Genomic DNA, 15,964 nt, shown 5'->3' on the forward strand with positions numbered 1-15,964 from the left:
TATTTCGGGTGTATAAATTAAACCGGAAACGCGAAGATTAATATCAGTAGAAATTAGGTAATTATAAATTTACCGTTTTTTGGAGAAGAGAAACCACGGGAAATATAGTTTCTAAAATTTTGAGAGAAGTGATAAGGGTGTATTCATTTCTGTTTTCAAAAGATTATTTAGAATTGATGACCGTGAACTACCCTAATAACTCGCGGTTTGGTACTGAAAGCTTTTTTCATTCTCACTCCTCCACCAAACCATCAAATGAGCCACCGATAATAAATCTCCTTTATACACTGACATCTGACATATTCGAATTTTACCCTCTAAAATCGATATGTGACGCTTGTCGTATATTCAGGGAATGGATGACATAATACCACTATAACACATCGTGACAATGAACTGTTGGAATACAATTTCAGTGCTGAAAAACACATAGACAAAGGAGGAGGATAGGGCATGGAAACCGAATCAAAATGGTAGTATTCGGCAAATCACTTTAAAAATAGCTGTAATTCCTGTTTTAATGTCAGATACAGTATGAATAATTATTACAGATGACGATATGAAAAATTCGTTTCTTTTGGATATGAATATTGCTTTCACGAACCGTACATTAAACCCGGTCTGTAAATGGCTATAAAAGGAAACCTGCATCATCCTGATTCTTGAGGTTTTACTATTCGTATCAATGTTCCAAGCGATGGCCAGTTGGAAGAAAAGAAAAGGAAAAAGAGAATGAATGGAAACCAACACAAATATAAAATTAACTTGTCTTTTATCAGATAGCTATACGCCGGTTTCTCACTATGGAGGCTCATTTTCAATTCCATTGAATTCTGTGTGAGATCCGTGGTGGGAAAAATGAGATATTGACACTTCGGTTTTCTCTTGCCAATAATAATTTCAATAAAACCCCTCATCTGTTATCATTCCTGAAGTGTGTGATAGACCAGTACAATAATCGCGTTATCAGAATCTCGGGGCTTCGTTAAGGCCTTCCCTCTGACAGTGAACTCTTGAGTATGGAAGTTGAATTTTAATTATCCAGAATATTACAGACATTGCGATATATTACGGGTGGGTCAAAATGTAAAAGTTTTAATTAATTATTATCACTAGCAACATTTACGCAGTGGTCATTACTACTACAATTGGTACTTGGCTAAGTACTTATCGTCTATTCACGAACACATATACATTAATGAGAAGCACTTCTGTTTATAGAAATGAGGTAAGTTATTTGAAATAACAATTTTGATTCAGTATGGGGGTCAACATCAACACAGTTGTAGAGTAAACAACTTGAAACTTGTTTATTTAAAGACATAAACTGAAGTCGTCCATTTCTATTTAACAGAACTTTATCAATTGCAACATATCGTTAACTATAATGTCCCAACGATGGAGAATTAAGCGCCAGTGAATGGTTATACGGGTTACTGCCTTGGTTTCTATGTAGAGGGAGCGACTGAGGGAAATATATAAAGTTAGTCCAATAAAGAAATGACTTACAAATAGAAACAGTGAGCTTACGGCCATATATTTTATCACAAAACCCTTGGTCTTAGTGAATTTTCTAATCTGTCTATGTATTCTTTCAAAGCCTAGACCAAGATTATTAGATTCAAATAGAGAAGCCATTATCATAAGTTCAATATGCCCCAAAGATTCCCCACAAATATGTAAGGACAAATCGAAATTATGTAATAGACCAAGAGTGTCACAGATGATCTCTATGTAAGTTACCTAATCAGAATATAACCAGTAATTTTATTTTTATTTAACGCACTTTTAGACTAATAAACTAGTTAGACAATTGTATCGTATAATCAATTTCTCACTACCAAATCAAGTCATGTAGATCCAATCGGTAAATATATTTTTGTCAGTGCAGGTACATTGTTGTATGGCAGATGGTAACAAAATAACCTATCTTAATACTTCAGGATAATTTAAAGATACAGTACGACGAGGTCTACTTCTACGGTTATCACATAATTAGCGTCATAAGTTATATTTCAAAGAGCTTATGCCGGTATAGTATGTATAAAGTATGTGTTAAAAAGTCGGGAAAGCAAGACCAAAAACTCACGAATATTAATTAGTAAAATGGCTGACATGAAAGGGAAATTAAATAGTATGCCTCAGAATGGAAGAAAGAACGCGATACAGGGCACTGCATAAAAGGGTATTAATATCCTTTTTATAAAATAGTCGGCAATCTGTTGCACAAACCATCGACTAATGAGTGCAATTTAAATACAATGTGCTAGGCAGATCACCGTTTAAAAACTGATTTATGGTGTGCTCTCCTTTCCACATAAATCTATCTTTTGAAGTCAAATGAGTCATTGCAACACCGACAGTTGTTGTTATTATCATTATTATTATTATTCAAAATTCTTAATTTTGACCATAGTTTTTGGTATTTAATCTTGTAAGTTTTTCTAGTTTTTTATTGTTTAATGTTCTTTTAGTATTAATGAACTGAATTATTATATTACTTAGTTTCTTATATTACTGAGTTTTCCTCCGGGGGTTTCTCCGTGGCATCCCAACAATCACTCCTTTCACACATAGAAGAAGGCGATAGCAAACCACTTCTGGATCATCTGCCAAGAACGTATATGAACAGGTCCCAGTCCGAGAAAAGGATGGAAGGATCCTGTTCATATAGACCTGTCGTCAGACAGAACACTACAAATAAAAATATTAATTAGCCCATTTTCTTCTGAATTATCACTCAATAAAGGAATTTAATTATTATTATTAATAATAATATGATACATTTTTATATTTAGTTTCATTTGTTTGATTTTGTATTTGTAATGTTTTACTTTTATTATTATTGAAATGAATGTAATCATTGTATTATACTTTCATCCTTGGTTGGTTTTCAGTGCTTGACTCTTATTGGCCTTACCTGGCTGGTGTCAAGTATTTAAATAAATTAATTTAATTTAATTTAATTGTTATTATCTTATCTATTCACCACTTTATGGGGTATGTGCTTCCATGTACCCGAGACAGACCTTGTCCCTAAGGTATATAGGGCAGCAGCTATTTCCGGGATACATATTGTTTTTAGAAAGTGCCACATGTATTATATAATTTTATTTTATGAAAGCGTCTTTCGGATTATGTTTGAAGTTCCCAAAATTGCGGTCTTCTGAAGTTCCCTGACGTCGTGTTCGCTCGGGATGTTGGCCAAATATTTTCTGAGTGACCTGGAGACAGTTCCTGTTGCTCCTATAACTGTGCTGTATCTGTAATTGGCCATCAGTCTGTTGATACAGCACATTAATAATAAAGAATTTAATTGAATTATTATTATTATTATCATGGCTGTTATTGGCCTCTTTTGGCTGTTACCAAGCACTCTAATAAATGAATTGAATTGAATTGAATCATCATCATACTTGGTTATATTTGATACAAAAAATGTTACACTTAATCACATTATATAACAGCCTAATTTTCTCAATTTATTTAAATTATTATTAAAAACATACTAATGTATTTAGTAACAATTTTTCTTTGAGTTTTAGCGTCCTCTGCACTCATGTATTTTATATTCTCTTTGTTGTTACCTTTATATATTTATTGTTTTCGTGTGCTCATCTCTTGTGCTGCATCTGTAATTGGCCTTCTGGCTGTCGGCACAAGACGCTAATAATAATAATAATAATAATAATAATAATAATAATAAAGATTTGAATCATCATCAAAATCGTTGTTCAAGACAGTTGTTAGGATCAGACCATGAAGCTTCTTAACAGTAAGCTTTTTCTCCTTTCCTTTGTACCCAGTCTGTTGTAAATACTTAATTTGCAAAGTTGACATTTCAGAACTGCTGAGCTGTTTGAAATAATAACTTCAAAATAGGGAGTGAAAGAAAGAAGTCCCTGTATAAGACGTGACTGAGTGTCAGGGATGTTATCACGGAGCCCTTCTATTGTTGGGGCTTCATTTGGTTGGCTGTGAGTACCAGAAATTTAGCTTAACCCACTTCAGTTTAGCATTTGTAATATTCATTGCCCTACACACTCATCCATCGTTGCCTTATCTCGATTAGGAAGAGCGTCCCTGAGGAATCAACACAATCAACATTACAGCAAGGCGTTTTAGAAGTTCTTACTATAATTGATTATGGATACGTAAACTTCACATCTTCAACATTTCCCTCATTCTTTATTTCAGAAGCGGCTCTATTGCCTTAATAGGCATCTATTGATTTCTTGCCCTTCTGATGTATCAATGTGTACAAAACTAGTAGAAAATGGTATGAAGAAACTACACAAACAAATCAAGAATCCAGTTGATCACGGACATAAGACTAGCGCGATGTCTTTGACTAACCCTTACAAAATCAAGACTTAGTCTCAAATATGGTAGACCGTCATTAAAATGGCTGTTTTTAAAACAAAAATACATCAGAATAAACGTTTCAGGAATCCCCTTAATTAATAATAACCATGCTATGAAAGAGTACTTCGGTACTTTCTAAAAATGGGCGTGGATATTTACAGTATTTCTTCGTCAAACGAACATGCAACTCCCCTGATAATATTACTTAGATGTATTAGACACAGAGTATTCGGGAAATACCACGATTCATGCCGGTACGTGCTTAAGACTGAAAGGAATTAAAAGAAGGGAACAAGGAACACGACCTAAGTATGCAGACACTGTGCTGGAAACACTTTAAGTATGTTTATCAAGTCGGAACCACCAGTTGTAGCAGTGGTGGTGGTAACGCTATTGACCATTAGTAATATCGGTCCAAACAAGGTCTGACAGCAGGCTCTGAAGCATGAGAATGTGCAAAGCCATCACTTACATAGCTGCCTGCTCGTTTCTTTATATATGTATATTGATTCTGTCATAACATCGCTTATACCCTGAACACGTTGTTGTAAACATGATCATTAAAATATTCCTCTAGCGTTACGTGATTATTAAAATGACACCCCAAGAGAAGATGAAACTTATTAAATAATAAAGTCGGTTTCCTTGTCCTCATTGTGGCATCGCCACAGTCGCTCAAAGCTCATTCGTAGCTTCAATTATGCAGTGATATTAGTTTGAAGCTATCGATCTCTACCAATATGTCTTAAACTTCGAGTCAATCAATATTTAAACTACAAAGCGATGTGGTATGGGTGCAAAACTTGGCGGGAAACATCGCTGTGCAGCCCTAAGGGTAATCAATCAATAGTAAGTGCACACTCCAAGAAAAGTCGGTAAAGTCAATACTCGACTCAAACAACCAAAGTTATCGAAACAGGTAAACGATTAGTAGTATTTCATGTTTGTTTATAACCAATTACATCGTGGAGTATTTCTGAAAGGGTCACATAGATAAGAAACCATTCATAGTATTTACCGATGGGACTGGACCACTCAAACGTTGGCACTGTCGATTCCAATGAAGCCCTGCTTGTAGGTGTAGATGCACAGTGGCTCCGTGCGGACGCAGATTTCGAGGGTCTGATTCCGTATCTAACGCATGCAATCGAATGTGTAATGGGAGAAATTAGCTAGACACTCAACGGCGTTGGTTAAATGGAAGAAGATCTGATAAGGAAAAAGGTTACAAGTACATGTATTTGTTAAGACATCCGTCAAACCGCACAAATTAAAAAAGTTACAAAATTGTAACAGTCTATATTCAAATCTGTGTTTAAGAGGGCAGAGTAATTAATACGACGCTCTCAGAGATTAAGTGACTGATACACCAAGCAAAAGTCATCTGTTTGAAAATCTATGTAATCAATACCCAGCGGAATACGTCATCCCTAACAAGTTCACAGTCGCATAGCCAGTTTCTCTACGCTCCGATTTAACGTCTCCCAACCGCACCTTTCATGAATTTCGTCCTTTGTTAACACTACTAACTCCCTCAATCGCCCCTCCCCCCGGTAACATTTGACAATTGTGGCGATACTAAGATTACATAACACCAAGCTACTCGTTGCAAAATGCCACTTAATTTAAGACATAATTCAATTCATTTATTTAAATATAAATACGCATAATTAATAATCCTGATATTAGTTGCAGCTGCATAAATGGTAAATGTTTCAGTTTCGCATTCATGCATTTCAGGTGAAAAGTAACTGAAAAATTAAAAATTTGACTTCTGGAAATTATTAGCGCAATTTTACCAAAAATTTCTCCGAAAAGTCTTTCCTTCAACATATCTATTCTCAAATTTCAAGGGAACACACGGGTTAAGTAACGTATGCATAAGACTATGCCAATGGAGTCAGTCTCGCGGCAGATTAATTCAATCTAAACCCACAAATCCGTATTTCTTAAACATCTATTTTAATCTACTCCTGATATCACACGCGATCTTTGCTTTTCAATCATTTCAACTAAAATTCTGTATTTATTTCTCATCTCTCTCTCACATTCCGTTATCTATTTTCTCTTGACTTCACAAGACGTACAAAAGAAGTCTACCCTACATATGAATTTCGATATAGACAAAGGAGTTGTAAAACTAAATAAGCATTAAAGCCACTCAAGTTCATGGTTCACTCTTATAACAAGATTTCGTCATTAAATAAGAAGAATGACAAATTTCAATTTTCTCCTTTTATAGTTCCACTGATTATAGTTTAATAGCATCATAACCCCAATAATTTTATGAAGCTTTCTTATTTTGAAAGTTATATGGACAGAAGAACCCAAGCTGTAAATTAGGGCCCGAAGGAAAGAAATCCACTGACAGAAGTAACCGGTCGTACCTGTATTTTAGCACTACGAGATTATGTTTCAACTATCCATAGCCCCATCAATTATTACACACACATTCTACTGCAAGGTACTAATCCCACATGATTCACAATTCTAACTTTGTGTTCTACACCTAGTGAGACATGTTGATATTTTACGCATAATTGCATGGGCTTGCGTCGTTTCGGGGGTCAATGACTCATTCCTTCTCCAATGATGCGTATTTCGGATATAAGATATAAGGATAAATTACACTACCTCACTAAAACCAATTGCTTTCATATGCAAAGACACATACATCTACGTGTCAGATTCAAAGATGATTATGATAAATCATCTTAGGACTATACCTATAACACTTAAAAACATTTACTTAATGGATTGTAGAGAATATTTTAATACGTATGCGTCAGAGCTAATTCACAAATGACATGGAAACTTCGAGACAGCGAACCAAATCTAAACTGTAACATTACGAATTTTATAAGCCTATAAAATCCCCTTCAATGTTTCAAAACAGGTGCGTTCTATTCTGAGTTGCCAAATGTTACAACTAATAATTTCCCTCTTTGGTACTCGGACCAATGGAACGAAAGAGGCTGACTTTGTCCGTAACATTTCCTGTTGTACATCGAGACGGACAGAAGCACTGTCACTTCCTGGATTGCTGCTGGAACAGCATAGCTCACTGCCAAGTGCAACAAGGTTTTCCCGATACGAGTCACGTTTCACTCCACAAAAACAATAAAATCGTCTTATCAAAAATAACAGTTCCTGCCTGAACCGAGAAGTGACAGTGGCGTTCAACTTTATCAGCGAACGCAGGTACTATTAGGATGACCAAACAGATGAGATGGGTGGCACAGAGGAAAAATGAGAAGGCACACACGGTGTTCGATTAAAGATTACAGGAAGGAGAGCACTCTGAAGACTTGGGAATGGATCGGAGGGGAAGATTAAACAGGATCCCAGAAAAACAGGTCAGTAGGGAGGTAACTGGATTCAACTGGCTACGAATATTTTCCATCGGCGTTCGGTTTCTACAAAAATGGAGAATTTCTTGACTACCTGAACGACTATCAGCGTCTCAACAAAGACTTATCCGTGCAGTTACTACTATACTACTACACGGATACCAAGTCATTATTTCATTCGTCACTGTTAACATGGTTTTTACTGTTTATCGGACTTAAATTAACCATCAGTAGCTAAGCAACATCAGAGCCAGCTGAGTAATTATTCGTGAAATAATAGCGTCGTGACGGAGATGTTACTCAGGTAATGATATGATGGATCCTCATTAGCTAGGTGGAAGCAGCAGTAGAGGAGAGTAGTAACAGTAATAATCATTCTCTGCGGAGTACATCAGGCAAACAGACACACACACACGCGAACACCTGGTCCCGTCTTACAAACATAGCCTTCGCCGAGTAGCCATTTAGACTGCGAAACTATTTTCGAGATCTACTGCTGCTAAATCTCTGTAAATAACTACAACGTACTGCAATATCTGACAAATAAACTTATTAAAGATTTGAATGATGTTAATATTTTATGTAACTGCCTGACAAGAAACAGCAACAACAGCGGTGTTTGAAATGTGTTAATGTTTTATCTCAGTGTCTAATGCTTGTAACATTGTGACTAATTACACATCTTTCCAGTTTGATGTTTAGTTTTGAGACATCGAGGTTATGGTAGGGTCACAAATAATTAGTTCCGGAGCCCAAACAGCCCCTCCCCCTATTAAAAAGGGTTACGGGAGTGCTTTCCAGGTGATGAAACGGATGGGTTCTGAGATAATTAAATGATTTAATACGAACAGAAACCATAATAATGTTTAATTTTAATCTTCAATAAAAGATGTATCCCATAATTTTTAGCGGATTGTTGTAATTTCTCAAAAAATTCTTCATGTGACAAATAGCAAAAATTACACTGAGGAGAGTCCAATGTGGACAAATCGCTCATGCCATTGCTTGTATAGAAAACTGTGCAATAAAATTCGGTCCTTGATTTACAAACACACAGCAACTCAGTCCCTTGAAGTAAGATCCATGTTAACGTTTATAGAATGGTTTTTTTTAGCTTCTCCGGGACCTAATTAATTGTTGATATAAGACAAGTTATACACAAGTTCCGCTACATCCCCTGACAATGTCGGACCTAAAGAATCGATGTCGACGTGGCAAGGCATTAGTGACGCCATCTTTAATAAAACATTAATTACAACCAACACTTTAAAGCTTTAGAAACGAGAGATGGGAAAGAAACAACCTAACCTTCCGACCGGCAATTGAGGTCTGGAGCAAGCAGGTAAAAGAATGTGCCATTATATCAATAAATACAGAAGGGCTTTCCGGAAGCATTTTAACGTCTCCAATTCGTCGCCAACCCAACCTAGAAATGTTACAGAGATGTAGCGGTATATAGGTCATATGAAAACCGGACGAAAGGCATATGCATAAGCCTGTCTGGACATGAGCTATATCACCTGACTACTTACCAACAGGTTAGAAACTTGTCATAAGTTATGTACCATAGCTTACAAGTCCCATAGAAAAAGATGGACGAAACTTTATGACTGTTGCCTCATTTACTTAGGCTGTTCGGCTTTCTGCCACGTTCGCGCGTGTGTATATTTTAATTCTGAATTCTCGTGTTGATTTCGAGATGCAGCTGGTTTGAAGCTAGGCGCGTGTCAAAATTCTGACTAAAGATTTCTGCGGCTTTAAACGAATATACCAGGTAGTGCCTAAATAAAACAACATAACTCCTCCCTTCACCTTTATACGACTTGAGAATACACCTCTGATGGCCGTTCTCTTGTGTGCCCCCAGAATTATGGCGGTGTGTAAAATGCGCGCTAGCATAATTCAACTCTGAAATAATTAATATTTATGAAATGTAATACTAGGCGTCTACATTAAAGGTTGTAGACGGATTGAGAGTTTACTCTGTATACGTTCTGAATTTTACAAAAAGGGCGAATCTAATATTATTATAAGCCACAAATGGGCTACGAGTTTTGTTTAAATCTGTTTCCGATGCAATACATATATAAATACTAAACTGAAATAATGATCATCTCTATTTTATGTGATAATCAAGCACATATACGAGGCGCATCCACAAAGTAAGTTTCCCACTCGTCCCACAGCTAGCAAACCTTATATTGAGCGAAGCGACTGTGCGTACGTGATAGAGCAATGACGTAGCATGGCGCATGCACTAACGGCACTTCCCGCGTTCTCACAGTAGCATCGTTGCAGCTGTTGAAGATGGAGGTTCTTATTCCAGCTCCCGCCGACTGTGAAGTGCGGTCAGTGATAACGCTAGGCCGCACACGGCTCGACGGACAGCAAGTCTCCTGCAGGAGTTCAGCTGGGAGGTGTTTAATCATCCACCCTACAGCCCGGACCTCGCTCCCAGTGATTTCCATCTTTTCCTACACCTCAAGAAATTCCTGTCCGGTCAGCGTCAGCGTTTTGAGAATGACAGAGAGGCGGAGATGGTTGTCACACAGTGGTTCCAATCCCAGGCGGCAGACTTCTACGACACAGGTATTCAAAAGTTGGTCCCACGGTATGACAAATGTCTCAATTCCGGTGGCGAATATGTTGAAAAATAGCTGGACACTTGCTGTATCTGTTGCAATAAATATTTCCATGAAATTGTGTTTTGTTTCTGTAAACGGCCCCAGGGAAACTTACTTTGTGGACGAACCTCGTACATTAAATTATTTATTTGTATCGGCAAACATTTACGTCACTACGCATAATGCAAGTGATCGAAAAATGTTCACAATTTGAATGTGTGAGAGTGAAATTAACGGGAATGTTTCACTAAGTTGTAAAGAAAATAAATCAGACTGGGAAAAATCAATACATTTACGAAAATGTTTTCCATGTTAACTGATTTTGACGTAACCGTTTTTAAAACTATAAACAACGCATCTTATAAACGGTTATAAGCTACAACCTCAACATTAACATAGCAGTTCTCATTTATTACGCTAATTTTTAAACTAACTCTTTTAAGAGAATATTATGATATATCAGAAGTTGATGACCATTTGATTATTAAACTGCAATTTCATTTCGCATTAAACGAAGGATACCGCTAACATTTATAAATTCGGTACAACTTATAAATTCTAACTACAATTGTTAAGAAGGAAATACGTTCTGTCATTGATTCCCGTGGGACATGGTTATGACTCCTACAACGTGTTCGGTAGGTGTAATGTACAATTCAATTAGAATTGGTATTTTCTTCGCATCGAAACATTTCTTTCCAAGTGAGAACATGATAAGTAGTTACTGTTAAGATGCGACATATGGAATACGTTACGGTTCGTGGTATCGATTCGATTCCCACCGGGTCCCGCTATCCTGACAGGGGTAACGCAAAGCATTTTTCTGCCGCCTTAATGCCCAAAAGTACAGTTGACTAAAACGAAGGTTAAATCACCCCATTTTCCACTAGCTATTCACGATCTACCTATCCTACTCGAAAGCATGAAGCACTTTCACATCGATAATTCTTAACTAGGTCGAACATACTTCTCCCCTCCGTCCCATTAGCGCACTACTCTCTCCTGCAAACATCGTGCATAAATATTTTACATTCAATTTAAACATTAACTATGCAGAAATGTAATAAACTCAAGAAGTAAATAAGATAGAGGTACGACGTTTCCACAGTTGTCGAAAGTTAAGACTGTGATGTTCTGGAATGAGATACCGTGTAGACGTGTATGGTTTCGTTTCTGAGGAATCTGCTACCTCCATACTAAAGAAGGAAATAGCAGGTTCCACCAGAATACTAGTAACCACACAGAGGATCACAATCCAAATGGCAACAGAGGTATTAATAGGAAAAAGGTCTTGGAAAATTGAAACATGAGTGAACAGTATTTTCGTGTCCAAAATTCTGAACATCTGGAGCGAGTTAAAATTCATGCCGTCTTGAATAAACCACTGGGACATAAAATTTAATCTACAAGGAATTAGTTAATATTTAATAAGCCGCAGCCGTCTTTACTAGAGATCGTCAACTTTCACAGCCTTCCGGACTGTGGACAATCGCGTTAATGTCTGGCCTGTACGTGATTTGAGAACAGAAGCGATATTCCGCGACTTTTCACTCGATATTCATAACGACCAATAAAATAAATACTGCAATTCGTGACAAGTAATGTATCTGAACTGTTTAATGTATGTATACACAGAGGTTAGGTTAAGACAAGGAAGACAATTGAATGATTGTTTACATTCCGAAAAGGAGAAATAAGTTGAAGATATTCAAGGGCATTTTAGTGAACGGAAGTTCTAAATAAATAAAAGTATTTTAACTAAAAATGTACCTTCAGTTCTTACAACGACATGATAAACCTCAGGTCTGGTACTGATTCGTGGACCAATATGTGGGGACAAGATTCACGCGTTGAACTATGTCACATTTCGATACAATCATCGCATCGGCCATTCATTTATAACAAAACCTTTCAACTGTTATCAACTGCAACTCATGTTCTCCACAGAGAGCTAGCCATCTGGCAGTTAAACAGGGAAAATACGAGTAGTATAAATAGGAAGAACTGGAATCCCTCAATTAAACGTTGGTACACATTCGGCTGTTTCAGCTCTCTGTTCATACATTCAACATTGGCAACATAGTTGGTACAATGGCATGCGTACGCAGCTCAACAGGTTGGATACTAGAACATTCCTACACAATTCCTCTTCAACGAAACTGCATTTGGCTGTTTTACAGTTCTCCTATCTCTTACATTCCATCTGCCATTATTTCATTCTAACTGATATTAACAGAGCTGTTTAAATTTCCTTGACCATCATTCACTACCTTTCGGATATCCAGAGAAAATATCTCGTCAAACATTACATTATCCTTGGTATTTTCGGGATATCGCTCGCACCGCTCTATTTTAGAAGACGTTTCAGCAATAAAGTGCAGCAACAGACACACCTCAAGAAAATAGCCCTCTATACTCTTACAACTAAATTGGCGTTTCTGTTACTTAGTATGCTTATAATTAGAAATACTCATGTTTCGAATCGTCTTGATACTAAGAACACTGTGATTAGTACATCGTTAAAAATACCACAACGTTTATCAAAACTATCTAGACCTTAGGTGTCACAGCAGAAGTATTAAATTACGTTGAGTGCTTCCAAATCGAACTGCCTTTCAACAGACAGCTCTGTATCAACATACTGCACTCTGAATAACGAAGACCACAGCCTATAATTCCCTGTACTCGATATCAGCCAGCTAGCTCCGCTCTGGTTTATAGCCGAAGCAGATTCTCTGCGAAACCGGTAGCCAGTATGTGAGCAAGTGAAATACTGCAGGTAATGGACGAAAATGGTCGATTTATCTGAGGGATTTCGCTTCGGTGGAACGGAGAAATGATAGACTTAAATCATGATAATGATAGGAATTTCTCCATCTTTTAGAAAGAATAGTAGTAGCGAGGTTAGGTTAGGTCCATTGTGGGGCTATACGTCGTTATAATTCATCCTTCAGGACATCAGACCCAATATGTTATGCAACAGAATTATTACATTGGTAAATGAGACCTGACAAAATGACACATTCCGGGTTACATGAACTAAGAATAATGAACTTTTACAGCTGACATGTACAAGATCTGGTACACACCACAACTGCCAATTACAGTGTTATTTTCACTGCAGTATTATATAGAAAAAAATTCCACTTTCATTACTCTTGTCACACTAAACTACTTTACCCTTTCACAGGAACACATAGATGCAACTTAAAGCACGGTGATTTTATAACATTACGCAAAGAAGAATAAACATCAGCAATTTCATTCAACACTTTAATTAACCTAAACCTGATCGCTCATTAATGGTAAACAACAACCGAGGCCGATTTATTACTGTATTTCAAGGCATAATTATATATTCCTTAACAGTAAAGTAAGTAATTCAAGGAAGGAGGATGCAAAGAAAGATAAGAAAGATAATAAAGAAGAAATCGCGACTATCTCATACAAAACTATAAAAAAATGTTTCTTCGATAAATACAATTATATTTAAACAATCACATAAAGGAGAACAAATATAAATTTCTGCACAAATTTTACACAGACGTGTACTTTGAATGACAAGTAATAATATTATCAATTTGGAACCGTTGGTCTAATTTAAACTACGACAAGACAACTATTCAACTAAACACATACCATCACAAGAGACAATTTAAATTACGACACTTTTTTAACACGTTGGACACAAAGCTACTTCTTCCGGGCATAAACTTCATACTGTGAAACACCAATGATCCTCAGCCTTAAATTGTAAAAAATTCATAACTCTTACTGCATAAACCGCGTCACACTCAGGTGACGCTCGCAAACCCCATGCATCTTTCCTCTCCCAGCTAGCTGTGGCGTTGGAAATACATTACATTAGTCACTCCATGAAGCTTCAGCATCTAATAAACGTTATTGTCTTGTGGCTCACCGGTGGCTTTCGCGGTACTAAAACATGCTCATGCAATCCACTCGTGACCCTCATGGGAGCCAACGTGTTGAATGTATCCCTTGAATTAGTAAGAGGCAGGTAAAATTGGCATTTCGCTCGGTCAAACTTCGCAATTAATCTTTTACAGTCATTCTAAATCTGTCACGCCTTCAAAAGTGTGATGTGACAAGCGTTGGTAGTAGCTGATAATCAGAACTGAACTTGTCGATCGTATTCCTGACGAATAATACAGCACAGACAATTAGATAAATTAAAAATAGTAGCTCTTGAGCACTGACAGACAGCTACCAGAAAGTGGTTCTGAATGAGAAAACGCAGACAGTAATTAGAAAGACATTAATTTCCCAAGCTTATTTCACCAGTACTGGGCATCTGTTTATAAAGTGTGAGATATATCCGATTTAAAATCCTCAGAACGAGATAAATCGATAATAAACTTATTACAGACTACGAACACAGACAGATATCTCATTTCTGCCTTTGTGTAAGTGGAATTTTGTAAACATAATTAACCAAAAAGTCTACAAATTCTTAACATCATCACACGCACCACATCTATGTGACAGTAGATCTATGCCTCACTGTACTTAATCACGTGGTTAAATACCGCTTAGGGTCTAAATATGGGCTGATTTTTTTCTACTCAATTATTCTGAAACAATAAAACATGTTTTTCCTTTCCTTCATTTCTATTTAATAAGTATAGGTTGCAAGTGTTTTTTAACTGCTTTTGTAATATAACATAAAGCCACATATTCTGCACTGCCACTAGCCACACATCATACCGAGCAGTGAAAATGATATTAGACATTTTTTTGTTACTGATACTCTGTGTCTTTGAAAGGTTTGACATTATGCATCACCCACCAAATTAAAAAGCAACTATGCTAGTTTGAATTAAATGTCATTTATTTAATCAGTTAACATAACAATAATAAAAATCTTCTCATTTTCATTATTTATGATTAGTTTGCCGATTTGTCATCACTCGAGTCAAGTTAATCAGTTCACTGTTTATTATGCCAATTGTTAGATTTTGAGCTTTGTGTTTTGATTGATTATTAAACAAATTAAAAACCTAACTGACATCTGTAGGTACTATTTCAACACACGCTTCTCTTTCTGGTACTTCAAACAATTAAGCAACATCAACAATAATTATAATCATGTTAATAATTATTTTAGTAATTAGTTTGACGTATTATTATACAAAGCAGTCAGATGTTACTCCTATAATGCATAACACACCCTGTAGGCCTAGCGGCAGAGAGTGCGGAATAAAATACGAAAATAAATTTTATTTTTAATCAATATTATTATTATTATTATTATTATAAAATTATTATTATTATTATAGTATTATGATAAAAGATTTGTTTTAGAAACTGGGAAAAGTTACCATTAATTTAGATATATTTTAGCTCTTGAAGTATAAACTAGTACTGAAATATTCTAAATTTTTTATATCTTACTATAATCAGAGACCCCCACGGTGGTCTAGCGGTTAGAACGCTGGCCTTGTAATCCTGGGGTCTCGGGTTCGATTCCCGGCGGTGCCCGAATTTATAACTTGTGTTGGGCATGGCCGTGGTCTAGGCAACACGGAGTTTTCCTCCGTGGCATCCCAACAATTACTCCATTCACACACAGAAGAAGGCAATGGCAAACCACTTCTGGATCATCTG

General features: G+C 36.5%; 2 protein-coding genes across 21 annotated transcripts in view; both read right to left on the minus strand.

Annotated features, from left to right (window-relative positions):
• LOC110827052 (uncharacterized) overlaps positions 1–15,964 on the minus strand; it is a 158,418-nt gene that overhangs the window by 136,098 nt on the left and 6,356 nt on the right. The gene's annotated exons all lie outside the window — the stretch shown is intronic.
• The window catches only part of LOC147870961 (immunoglobulin superfamily member 22-like), a 95,396-nt gene continuing 89,363 nt past the window's right edge, over positions 9,932–15,964 (minus strand). The window contains exon 10 of the mRNA XM_087341570.1: positions 9,932–10,293. The gene's annotated coding sequence lies outside the window, so the exon portion shown is untranslated. The remainder of the gene's footprint in view (positions 10,294–15,964) is intronic.

Source organism: Zootermopsis nevadensis, unplaced genomic scaffold (genome assembly GCF_977971745.1).
Source record: "Zootermopsis nevadensis isolate Lab colony 2312 unplaced genomic scaffold, Znev_1.0 Znev_ptg000082l, whole genome shotgun sequence".
Taxonomy (NCBI): Eukaryota; Metazoa; Arthropoda; class Insecta; order Blattodea; family Termopsidae; genus Zootermopsis; species Zootermopsis nevadensis.